The sequence below is a fragment of the Lepisma saccharinum genome, chromosome 8, assembly GCF_977018435.1.
Source record: "Lepisma saccharinum chromosome 8, izLepSacc3.1, whole genome shotgun sequence".
NCBI classification, from domain to species: domain Eukaryota; kingdom Metazoa; phylum Arthropoda; class Insecta; order Zygentoma; family Lepismatidae; genus Lepisma; species Lepisma saccharinum.
The window spans coordinates 28,684,652-28,698,427 of NC_139236.1; positions in this window are offsets into that span (position 1 = coordinate 28,684,652).

Sequence of the window (13,776 nt, forward strand, 5' to 3'; positions counted from 1 at the left end):
CGAAAGATAGGTGAAGCATGTGGATATGGTGAGTTTTTACCTATTGCATTGTTTGACACGTTCGTGAGCGGTTTTAGGTATGACGTTATTAGGAAGAAAATAATAGCAGAAAATATCATGGAATTCCAGAAAGCTTTTGAGTTAACTAGACAAATGGAGAAACTCGAATGTGATATGAAGGATTATTACCGTGAAGTGAACTTACAAGGCACAATGAATATTAAGTGCAAGGGCAATAACAGAAGATTTCATGAAGCGAATAAGGTTTCACGTAAAAATGAGAATGATTCCAAATTTAGCAATCAGCAAAGTAATATTCATGGTCAAGGTAATAATTCAAAACCATATGAATCAAAGTCCAAAGTGCAAGTGCATTATGAAGGAAGTTACTGTTCGTTCTGTGGGAAGCAAGGCCATAATTATTTGAAATGTTATAAAAGGATTAACATTGAACGTAGAAAATACACAAATTATAAACTCAATAACAAATTTGTTGCTCATACAACTGAGTTAGAATCCGCACCTAAATCTGAACCTAATCCAACAAACACAGCTGCTAATCAAGATTGATTTATTGCCACTATTTTTACACATTCTAATGATGCACAAATCAACTTTAATAGTAAAGTTGATAAAGAAGAAATCGTGGATCATGCATCCAAACTTCAATCATCACAACATGTGATCAACGATTCGGACAATGATATAAAAGTGTGTACAAGGGAACTAGATTCCAACATTAACCAGCGCACATATTTAATAGAAATTAATGTTCATGGTCATGAAGCAAAGTTTGAGATTGACACTGGATCCTATGCATCTGTAGCTAGTAAAGACTTTCATCAAAAGTTTCTGCAAAATGTACAAATGTCTGAACCTAACTGTACATTGAAAGGTGCTGATAGTAATGTGATACCTTTACTGGGAAAAGTTAATGTGAATGTTGCGTGGAGAAACCAGTTCTATCGTCTAGATTTGTACATAATTAACTGTCATTTAGAATATCCGCTTTTAGGAAGAAGTTGGATTCAAATTATGATCCCCAAGTTACATTGTGAGCTGACTGAAGTTTGTGCAAGGGGAACTTGTTCTCCGCAGTCTGATATTATTGCACACAATGTTACAAGAAATAATGCAATGAACTCTGATGTTCGTAATTTCAAGCATATATTAAATAAATGTGACAGTTGTATAAAAACTAATGATATTCAAGGGATCGTCGATATTCTAAATGAAGAATTTCATTCTACATTCGATGGCGATTTAAGCTTACCTACATATAAAGGATTTTAGAGCTGATATTTCATTAAAACCGGACGCAACTCCAATTTTTAAGAGATTTTACAGTGTACGTTATGGAATTAAAGATAAAGTAAAATCAGAATTGGATAAATTGGTAGAAAATGGCATTTATGAAAAAGTCAATACTAGTGAATGGGCCAGTCCGATGGTTGCCATTAAAAAGAAAAATGGAGATTTAAGCATTTCTTGCGATCTAAAAAGTACATTGAACAAATATGTAGAAAATGCATCTTATCCCCTACCACTGTTAGAGGATATTTTCTAGAAAGTTAGAGAAAATGCCGTATTTGTTAGTTTGGATTTACAAAAAGCTTATTGGCAAATAGCTTTGAATGAAAAAGCAAATAGGTTGCTTGTAATGAACACACTATGGGGATTATTACAACACACAAGATTACCGTTTGGAAATAAAATTTCGTCTCAAATATTTCAGAGAGTAATTGAACAGATATTGCAAGGTCTGCATTATGTAATTCCATATCAAGACGATATTCTAATTTGTGGATCTGGACCGAATGAAACGGTTAGCAGATGTATTGAGGTCATTCACAGGTTAACACAATTTAACGTGAAGGTTAATTTGGAAAAGTGCAAGTTCTTTAAATCATCCATTCAATACTTAGGATATGAACTTTCTGCGGAAGGAATTAAACCTTGCCAGTGCAAGAGTGAAGCATTGCTTAATTGTCCACGTCCGCATGACGTGAAGGAATTGAAGTCGTTTTTGAGAGGCATTAATTTTTTTCGAAGGTGCATTCCAAATATGTCTATACTGATTCCAGCCTTATACAATTTATTAAAGAATAATGTGCATTGGAATTGGAGTGATGACTGTGAAAGTCAGTACAAAAAGGTTAAAGAAGCACTGCAGTCATCCGAAACTTTAACTCCGTTTGATCCTAGCAAGGATACAGTAATCATATGTGACGCTTCGAGCTATGGAGTAGGAGCTCAGATGTGCCATAGAATTAATGGGGAATTGAAAACAATAGAATGTGCATCTACTACTCTTTCGCAACATGAAATGGCTTATCCTCATCATGAAAAGGAAGCTCTTTCAATTATATTTGCCGTGAAGAGATTTAGAAAATATATTTATGGAAAGCAATTTTAAATATTGACTGATTCACTACCCGCAAAACAACTACTTCAATATGGAAAGGCTATACCCATTATGGCTTCATCCAGGATTCAACGTTGGTGTTTGTTCTTGGCTAATTATGAATATGAAATTGTGTACAAGAAGAATGTTGAAGTAGCGGATCTGTTGTCGAGGTTGCCATTGCAAGGGGAAACAGTTGATATCGACGGGATTCAGTTTGTAAATGCAATCAAGCTCACGGATCGTCTGAAAGATGTCTTCCGAACTTTGCAAGAACAAGATGAGATGTTGAAACAGGTCAAAAGGTACGTTATGGAAGGTTGGCCAGAATCTAAGATTAATGATCCAAATATAGATGCAAGTGAATTCGAAGCGCTGAGAAGAAGAAGAAATGAACTACAAGTACAATGTGAAGAAGATATATTGCTGTGGAGTTCTAGAGTTATTGTACCAAATTCAATGAGGCAGCAAGTCTTGGAGAAGCTCATGAGAATCACGATGGCATAGTAAAAATGAAGTTACTATTGCGTGAAAGATATTGGTGGCCTGGCATAGACAAATGTATTGAGGATCACGTAAAATCGTGTAACGTTTGTAATGCTGTAAAACCCGACACCAAAAGGAAAGAATACTATAATTGGAAGGAAGTAACTAAGCCGTGGGAGAGAGCACACATGGATTTCTTCTATTTTCAAGGAAAAGTGTTGCTTCTCGTTGTTGATGCATTTACTAAATGGCCAGAATGTGAAGTTGTATCTTCTACATCATTCAGGGATGTAAAAGGATTTATGTCGAGACTAAGTTCAAGGTATAACCAGCCATACACCTTAGTTACGGATAATGGTCCTCCCTTCCAATCTGCAGAATTGAAGAAATATTGTGAAGATCAAGAGATTGCTTTGATGCATTCACCAGCTTATCATCCGGCTAGTAATGGACAAGCTGAGAGACACGTACAAATTATAAAAAGTGGTATGAGATGTAAATTGTACGAAACTAGAAGAGATGACAAGCATTTTGATTTAAATAATGCTTTGCTAGATGTGCTACATAGTATCCGAATGGCTCCAAACACCATTAATTTGAAATCTACTGCTTAAATGATGTATGCACTTGAGCAGAGACCGAAAGATGATGTAAATCGGTTGAAGGATATTCCTGATAAGAACAAACGTGAGGATACCAGAGGAGGTGTCGAAGTTTGGGTGAAACTTGCCAACCGAGATTCCAGTGGTGCATCCTATGTTTAAGGTGAAGTTGTCCGGAGAGCAGGGACATATACGTGGTATATTAAAGTTGGTAAAGATGATAAGTTAATGCTTCGAAACCAGATAAAATGGAAGAAAATGGAAATCATCATGATAGTGATGAAACAGGCGATAAGAATAATGACGCATCTTCAGAAGTCCACGAAGGAAGATATTTAGATGCGAATGATACGTTTAAGGATTACGAGAGAGGAGACAATCATGAAGTGGTGGAAGAAGCTGCAAGCGGGGACATACATTTAGATAGACGTGAAGCAGCAGAGTCAATAGTGTTAAGGAAAAGTCAGAGGCAAAGAAAACCACCTGACAGATTGGATTTGAGTGATTATGGTTAAAAGAAGTAAAAAAATAAAACCAAAATTTTGCTAATGCAAAATTTCATCGACGCGGGGGAATGTCGTATGTGTGACGCTTATTGCGTAAATAGTATGTATGGTTTATAAGACCTTTGAAGTAGTCAAGATGTTGATAAAAACAGATGGTGTTTTGTCTTGTATAAATGGAGTTCATTATAGTTTGTTGAATGGTAATTTTCTGATCAATTAAATAATGTTGAATTATGCGTGCATATCATTTATAATCTATTCGACACCTTGTGTAAGATCTGCATGTGTTCCAAATACACAACACATTTGCCCTAATTGCTGACTTTTAAATTTTACTTTGCATGTGTTCTTTGAGGATTTTGCAAATCAAAGCGAGGCTTGTGCGGCCTATTATGTGAAACGTAGCTCTTGATTGGCTCGCTTCAAAGCGACACGCAATAGGCAACAACGGACAAGCTATACGTATCCTTAGGAAGTGAACCCTCAGTAATCAATTCAACCTTTCGAATCTATGCGTCAGTGCAAGCTGAATAGGTCGCTTGTCGCTTACGTCGCTCGGACTGCTCCGTTTTATCAATAACGCGCATCTTGTAGTTTCGTTATGTTTTTCGCGCATGAGCGTTGAATGTTTTGCTTTAGATTGAAGTGGCCCGTCATGCTTGTCGTTTGTCACCTGACGCTTGTCGCTTCGATCTTAAATTTCCATGAAGGGGCTAAGGGGGAACTCTGACTGAAGGAACAGTGGGGTTTCACATCGACAAGAGTCATGGGTCCCTTTAGTCTTATAGACTAAAGCATTCGCCGCGTTTCAACGAACAACAGACGCAGGCGTCACGACGCGATGCACAACATTGAGAAAACAGCCATTTGGAGTGACACGCAAGCGACAAGCGATATTTGCAGCTTGTCGTGCTGCATCAGTTTCGTTTCTTTGATTTCTGAGGCGTGTCGCTTCAGACACTTCAGTCTGAAAGCTCCATAAACGGCAGGCGACTAGGGACACGGGTTTCATACCGAAACGACAAGCGACAGTAGACCATTCAATCTAAAGCAAAACATTCACCGCACATGCGAGAAAAAGAACACGAGGCGACATGATACATGGTATGGACAAAACGGGCCAGTCACAGTGACACGTGTAGCTTGTCGCGTTACTTCTGCTCGAAAGTTCCAATTCGTTATTGATTGTTCGCTTCCAAGTGACTTATGTCGCCAGGTGACAAGCAACACGGATAATTCACACAGAAGCTGCAGGCGACAAACGACATTAGCCCAGTCAATCTAAAGCAAAACATTAACTGTGCATGAGCGAACAAGAGTACGAGGCGACACGATGTACGGTATTTACAAAACGGGCCAGCCACAGTGACACGAAAGCTACAAGCGAAATATGCAACTTGTTATGTCTCTTCCGTATGAAAGATTCAATTGATTACTGAGGGTTCGTTTCCAAGCGACACCTGTCGCTTGTCGCCTGTCGTTTCGGTCTGAAATCTCCCTAAAGTTTAACATTCCCTACGAACAACAGAGTTGCTGTTTTAAGTCCACTTTATGCACAGTAAGGCTAACCGGGACTGGACCTACAGTTTAAAGTGGGATCCGAACCACTTGTGCCTCCACCGGGTATCGAACCCGGGACCCCTCGATTACAAGGCAATGACGCTACCACTGCGCCATGGGGGAGGCCCCTTACGAACAACAGAAGGGGACAATACGTTGATAAACAGCCCGATTCGAGCGACACGCGAGCAACAAGCGACACTTGTAACTTGTCCTGTGGCATAGGTAAGAAAGGTTGCATTTATTTCTGAATGCTTGTTTCGAAGTTACGTGTGTTGCCTGCCACTTCCCTCTGAAATTTAGATTAGTTATTATTTTATTGAATTCACCTCGGGAAAGGAAGAGAATGCTCACACGAAGCCAGTCTCGGCAGCTCTCTTGCAAAGACACTCTTTACATTTGAAATTATATTTTCTGTACACACTCACCGTGGACTATAATTTATTGAAGCGGCCCTAAAAATTATTCGTTTTAAGTAGGTTTTCACTTTTTCCAACGGTTTGGAAGGTTAATTGTTAATATTTTATTGCTCTTGGCGAGAACAGAATTTAGAGACTACACTCAACAAAATTTTTACTTGCATTGGAATTATTTGCTTTGGGGGAGGAGGGGAACGCTTCATATCGCTTTTCATACAGACTATGTTATTTAAACAAAGAGAACGAAGGCAAAAGTCATTTTTTTCATTCCTTTGCAAAATGGCAATAGTGTTAATTTATCAACGTTCCAGTACAGTAAAAGTATATAAGTATAAGAATGTGTAAGTCTTAAGGAAATTTCAATTGAATGTTCTTTCACAAACAGATTCAATATATGTATATTTTATAGAACACAAATGTTTGAAACTAATAGGTATAAATCATAGACGTGCTCACGGTGGAAGGGAAGGAAATGGGGGGCAAGAGAACGTTAGTGTAGAGGAATCTTATCACCCTTATTAAACAGCATTAAGCATTTTCAAGCCGACGAAAGTTCCAACTACTCAAGTGTTGCATGACTTCCTATGCAATTGACCTGTACAATTTCGTTCTCTACGTAACTTCAGTACTTCTCACCGTAGAAAGGTAGGAGCCTCAAAACCTGCGCCAAAAGCAAGCGTGGAATCATTTGTAGTCGTGTCGATGGCCCGTCTCAAATGCAGAACAAAAAATAACCTTTTATCCACCTTGCTACCTCGATATCGCAAACACTTCACCCTTGCGATACGCAAACAAGGCTAAGAATGAGAAAGGAATCAACGTTCTCGAGGCTGAGTTGAGGATTATTTGTAAATGATCGCATCGTACAACCCTAACCTGATGTTGCGTTACGGTTTCTTGCAAGGTCGGCTAAAATAACTAGCTCATGACATGTCGCAATGAAACCGGTGATTACAGAAAAGTGAAGTAGAGGCTCCGTGGCGTAGCAACATATCACGCAACCCTGAAATTTTAAACAGCATCCAGGGGCCATGACCCCCCCCCCTCGAATTATGAAATATTATAATGTGAAGATAAAAAACTTACGAAAATAGAATTGACGAAATTTCAGATTGTGCAAGAATTTCGATTTCGTCTTTGAATATGTTTGTGAGTTGTTTGGGTCTGCAATCCGAAACATTGAGTAATTCTTGTTTTATAACCATTGGTGCAAGTCTATAGGACATTTAGTAGTGACAGTCCATTCTTTTTAATCCCTGTCCCGACGTTTTTCAAACTGCAGTCATGTTGCGAAATTGTTTCGTTGTTTTTTATATTATCACACATTTAGACATGTTAATAATCATTGCTAATGTCATTTAAATTATAATAAATTATTTTCTAACCATAGAATAATTATCATGGCTGTTTAGTGGTGCTGGTGTAAGAAATGAAAACATTGTTAATTGCGGAACACAGTACTATTCGAATACTTCTGAGAAATGAATGTAAACTGTAAGCCATGTGACAACCCTTGTCTGTAAGCGACTGCATTACTGATAGCCCAATCGGGGGAGGGGGTGGGGTCTACCGATTGGTTGATTTATTTTTCAGTTACTTTGGGCCACAACATTGCATCTCTACAATTGTACAGCCAATTGCAACTTGTGTTGATCTAAGGGGTGGAATTATTTTGATGCGAAGCTGATGTTGACATCTGCTTAGTGGCGTTTTTATTTCAAAGCATTATTATCACACTGTAGAAAACAGACGGAAGGAAAATACAATGGACATATTAGTTTTGCCGTTGAGTGTAAACACCCGTGATTCACCCAGTGACAGAATTCGGCTCTGTTTAGCGTGAGACACAATACAAGCTGATGTAGTGGTTAGGTTAACAGCCTGTTTTGTTAATATTTTCCCGCCCATCTTATGTATTAATGATATCCATAACAGTTACGATGAATAAACTCCGTGGCGAAACGGACTTGAATAACAAAGACCTGTTGATTGGTTGACACGTGGTAGTCTTACCGAGTCCCACCAATACCGAAAATTGCAATAATTAAAATTTGTTCAAAATATTGATCAATATTGGTGTGTAAATATTCTCCTCCAATTATATGCACCAATTTACCAAGAAATTTGCTTTAGAATATTCAAGAATTGCATCAGAATATTAAAATAGATATTATGTAGTCACAAAATATAGTTTTTCGTGCAAAATTAGTGTAAAATAAAAAGGAAGTTTTAATTTTGCATAATTTCTAGGATAATTAGACTGTCAAGAAGTCGCGTGGGATTTTTGAGGACCCCGTGAAAGACCAAAATGCCGGAAAGTATCGGCTGGTATCGGTAGCTGAATTCCAACCGTTGTTTCCCGGTAACGATACCACTGGTATTGGTATCGGCCCTAATAATGATATTTTTGAAACTTACTGTGCAATTTCAAAAGCCGTTGAAAAACATCTTGAAGATTGGGGGGAAAGAAAAGAAGCAATGATGGGTAAGTGAAGATCAGTGTGCAAAGATTTAGTGCAGGCTGGGTCAAATTTAAAAGTGATTGTGCCTCTTAGTATAAAATTCTTGTTTACTCTGCTTGGTACAAATGTTGGATGTGAAAGATTCTTTAGTGTTATTAAAACTTATTGGCTAGAGGAAAAAAGTACACTCCTGATGTCAACACTCGAACAAGTAATGAAAGTGAAATTCAACGTGGACATGACCTGTGAAGAGTTTGGACTGGCAATAAAGTATGATTTAAACATACTCAACATAGCAACATCCCAGAAATATGAACGATGGTGCCATTGGTATTTGTAATTAGCTAATTACATTAGACCATAAGTAGTAATTTGAATCTGTAGAGTGTAGGCCTATTTTATAGGGGCTGTAATAGAAGCAATAACAAATAGCCACCCTTATTTTCGTTTTCTTTTTATGTTTTGTGCATGCGTACCTTCAACCTATAGACTATACTCTATATCTATATCTATCTATATACGTATCGCACAAGCACAAATTATTTCAATTCGGCTCTGTGGCTGAATGGTTAGCATATCGTGCTACAAAACTCGGTGTTGTAGGTTCGGATACTGGCCAATCACGAAGATAATGAACAAATTGATGCGAGGGCAATAACAAATACGTATCGGGCAGTAAGTAGCACACAGTCCCACAGACTGATTGTGAGTCTAGACTCAAAAGCACCGTTTGTCTGCAAAATGTAGTCCAGGCTGAGCTGGAATTAAAAAAATTTGGGCCCCTAGGATGGACACTGACAACATTATTATTATCATCATTATTAATTTTGTTATCATGGTACTTTACTTCCAGAAATTGCATGCTCTGTACTAATACCACTTGTATAGTTCAAAATATAGATACATCTGATTAAAAATTATTTATTATACTTCGCTTTCCTTTAAAACCGCCAGTTTCAATATGCATTTCGCTGCGCAACACGAACACCCACACTAAAGGAAATGAAACCAACAGTACATTACGGTAGCTACACTGGACGCGAACCGAGAAACAAGGGTGTTGATTTAAACCGTCAATATCCCTCCACTTGACTTAATTGTTGGCATTCTAAATGCTTGAATTCGTTTTAACCAGGAACAATTGTTTGTATTAGAGCAATAAAATTTTACATTCACGGACACTTCTGGGTTGTAATGATCCCATTGGAAATTAATGGAATTTTTACAACCCAGAGCTGCCCGTGACTTTACATATTGTTTGTATTACGTGACCTTTGCAAGCAGGGTCAGGATGTGAGAACTTATTTAAGTGCTAGTTACTCCTTCGTTAATAAAATAAGCAAGTAAAGGAATTGACATGTTACATTTTGCTATTATCACAACGTTAAGAAATGTTAATGGTCGATGGTCTTTTTCACTTCTGCCCCTTCAGTGTCTAATTTTTGTGCGGCCGTAGGTTATAGCCTAGGCTAGCCTAGTGGCAAGCCCCCTACCCCACATCCAAGGTGTAAGACGTGGAAGAGAGGTTGACATTTAGGAGCTTACAGAGGAGTCACCCCTTAACGTTATTTAAGGAACACTCTCCACTTGTGGGCAGTATTCGCACCCTTTCAGTGGCGTAACCATAAATGCAGTAAAGGGACGTGAGCATAAGCGGGTTTTGAATTATTTCTTACCACTCATACATCATGACATTTTTTCTATATTTGACGTTTTTTTAAAAAAGAAAGTTGAGCAAAAAGGAGACTTTAAACCTCCTTCGATAGATACGCCAATTTGTAGCTGGCACATCACCCAGTAACAGAATTGAACCCTGTTTAGCATGAAATGTAATGCAAGCTGATGTAGTGGTTAGGATAACAGCCTGTTTTGTTATTTTTCCCCTCCCATTTTATCTACTTGTTTTAATCATCTCCATAACAGTTACGATGAATAGAATAAACTCGGTGGCAAGACGTCCCTTCAATAACAGATGCCTGTTAATCGGCTTCCTCATTGTTTGACGCGTGGTCAGCACATCAAATCGCATTGTCGCTGTTATCTGTTTGCTCGATCGCAACTCGCTAGTCCACGTAGCTCCTCAATTGCCTTCAAGAAACAGAAATGTTCGAGCTCCCACTGGTAATAGAACCTGTTGTTACCACACTAACTCGAGTTCTAAGTCTACCATATGCAAAGATGGGCTAATCAGGACTGACCTACAGTTAAAAGCGGTATCCCAACCACTAACCACCAGGTATCGAACCCGGATCTTCTTGATTACAGACCGACGACGTTACCATTACTTCATCGGGCAGGCCCCGCTTGTTAGTCCCTAACCGTTCGACTGCTTCGAAACTCCGACCATAACATGACGGAAAATGATAAAGCAAGCACAGCTACAGTAATCTTTGCAGTAAAACATTACCAGTACATACTTTGAACAAGGCAGCGAAAAGGTTCGCGAAGTTTCCGTCTTTGAGCCCTGAAAGATGAGTCAAACGTTCCTTTTGTAACACTTTTACTATATATTCCGTCCGGAGTCAACCACCGGACACGGTTCTTCTTGAACTGTATTTCATGTGATTAACTCAGCGCAGAAAAGAAAAAAGGACGCAATTGTTATCGCTTTCTTGCAAGGAGAGAGAGAGAGAGGCAGAGCAGACGCTTCTCGCACAAGGCATGGTTTTCCTGCATGTACTTGAAAGCCGAAAACGTATCAGCAGCAAAGAAAGTGAATAAGTTTATTAGCCGAAATAATTAGATTTCGAACTCCACCTAAGAAAAACGGAGATAATGATTTAAATGTAACAGCTTGGCCAAGATGAGTAAAGTCCACTGGCGCTGTTGCATAATTTTCAACAGTAAGGGAGTTTTGGGAGAGTGGGTGACGCAATCATCTGTTTACCATACAATCCTGCATTACTTAATTACTTAAGTAACATTAGTTAAGGTCCATTCAATGTAAAAGACACGTACTTGTGATAGGAAATGTCAAAAACCTTTTGCTGCTTTCAATTTCTTCAGTGTATGTATATTGTGCGTGTGTCACAGCCACTGGAAATATTTGATTTTATTATTTAGCGTCGCTTTTCTACCACTTTTGGCTAATCGCGAAGATGGGGATGAGTCATGATAGGATGAAATTACGAAATTGTTGCAGGAACACTCACAAAGAACACCCATGCCCAGGCGGAGATGCGAACCTGTTACCACAGGCGTAGTAAACTCTCTGCTAAGCACTCCGTACGGAGGTCGGTATATCTCTGGAGTTTCTTCATGTATAGTTGAAGTCCACTTTTATGCACAGATATACTAATTGGGACTGGACCTACAGTTTTAAAATGAGATCCGATCCACTATGTACCTCCACAGGGTATCGAACGTAGAAAGATGAGAGATTAAGATTTCCAAAAAATGTTTTGAATTCAATTCAGCTGGGAATAATGAACCAATAAATGTTTCTACATTTGTTCGCTTTGACTTTCAATTTGTCATGCTTTGCATTGGGTATGCAGTTGTGGTTAGTTAAGTAAATCATGTTTGATGGTTACCGGTGTAAATAGTAATTTCGTTCTATCCACGGGATTTTCTTCGCTTGCTCCACCGTCTCTAGTAAAAGCCGCTTCACTTCTTAACTCATATGTACCCAGAATACAACCTCAACTAATAGTAGCCCATATCACAAACCATGGAAGGAAAACTCCCGTTTAGAAAGAAATTAATGTTTATTTTGCGGTATGGAACATTCAACAAAAATTATTAACCGAAAACTAATGCATATTAGCAAACTTAAAATGAATAACAAATCTTTTCACCTTACAAAAATTAGATGATCTTTACTTCTCTGCTCTGCGGTGCTGCACAAATTACTACGTTTGCTGTTTTACTACATATTTAAGTGTTTAAGGGGCCTGGCAGGGCACCCTAAATATCTCCCCACCCCCATCCCAGTCACAGCTGGGTTTTACGGTTTATGGATCCGGAACTGAGACTGTTCACTTTATTTCGCGAGTTTCCTAAAATTCTTTCCATCTTTGTTGAGGTGTAGTTTCAGAACAATTATCCTCGCGACTGGCAGAACATGGAAATAAAAAAAGCTATCATCAATCAATCGACTTCTCACCGTCTGAAATCTGCGTTCACTATTCGTTTTAAAGTAAGCCATTTTCAATTTGGATTTAAGTCTATCACAATTATTACTCGTTCATTGGACAAACCATTCGTAATGTTATTTCTCTGCATGCTCTCTCGGAGAAACAAGTCGTTAGGACGTCTGACTAAAATGCGAGAGACCCGGGTTCGATCCCTGGTGATGGAGAACCGCGATTTTTTCCACCTGTCCACAGCCCCGGCGCCCCCCACCCAGCGTCGTATAAAGTGGGTACCTGGAGGAAACTCTGGGGAGTAAAGGCGGCCAGGAGCGTGGTGCTGATCACATCACCCCAACGTGATCAAGAAAATGTGGGGCCCTAACTCCACACCACCTATACGTCTTCATGGCGTGGTGCAAGGCACAGGTGATCACTTACTTTTTAATTATGTGTAGTAGTCGTAACAATGAGAATTGCTGTTTATATCAAATAACCAAAGTTATCTAATGTAATTTTTTTTGAATGATTCAAGAGAAGAACAAATGACAAGCGACATGATTTTGTTCAGTTTCGTACTGTGGCCATCTTAAGTGCTGTAGATTTGTTTAGTTTCTGTAAGGGACCAAATTTAGCTCTAAATTATTTTAACAAGTACACTCGTCTCACAATTCACTTATTTATACGGCATTCTGGTTCAATGTCTTTTGAACTGCACCTTGGAGTAAAATTCTGCATGAGGAAGCGGTACACTACTATATGTACTACAAGGTATATACCTAGCCATAAATACTGTCACATTATTTTGTGAAAAAGTTCAATAAGATTTCAGATTTTAATATTCCTTTCAGTATGTTACATTTATATATATATGACACACAAGTGGCACAAATCGGGTTTTCTAGATGTCCACTTTTGCCCCAACATTAGGATCGAAGACACTTTGGTAAGGCACCTATTGCAGCACGGATGGTCTCAATGGGAAAATCAACCTTTTCTGCCATTAAGGAGCAATTTAAATTTGCAATTGTAAGGTGTCTCTTCTTACGGAGAGTCTCCTCTAGCACTGTCCACAGTTTGCAGTCCAATAGGTTACAATTCGGCTACGGACAGTTTGAAATGTTCTTAGAATAATCGAGGATTAATAAAAAAGATCGAATATCTCGAATTATTACAATAATCGAATTAAACGATTATTTTAATCGATTATGCCTATCACTACGATGGGGTATAGTGGAATCCATGAGTATTACAGTGCAAATTGTCC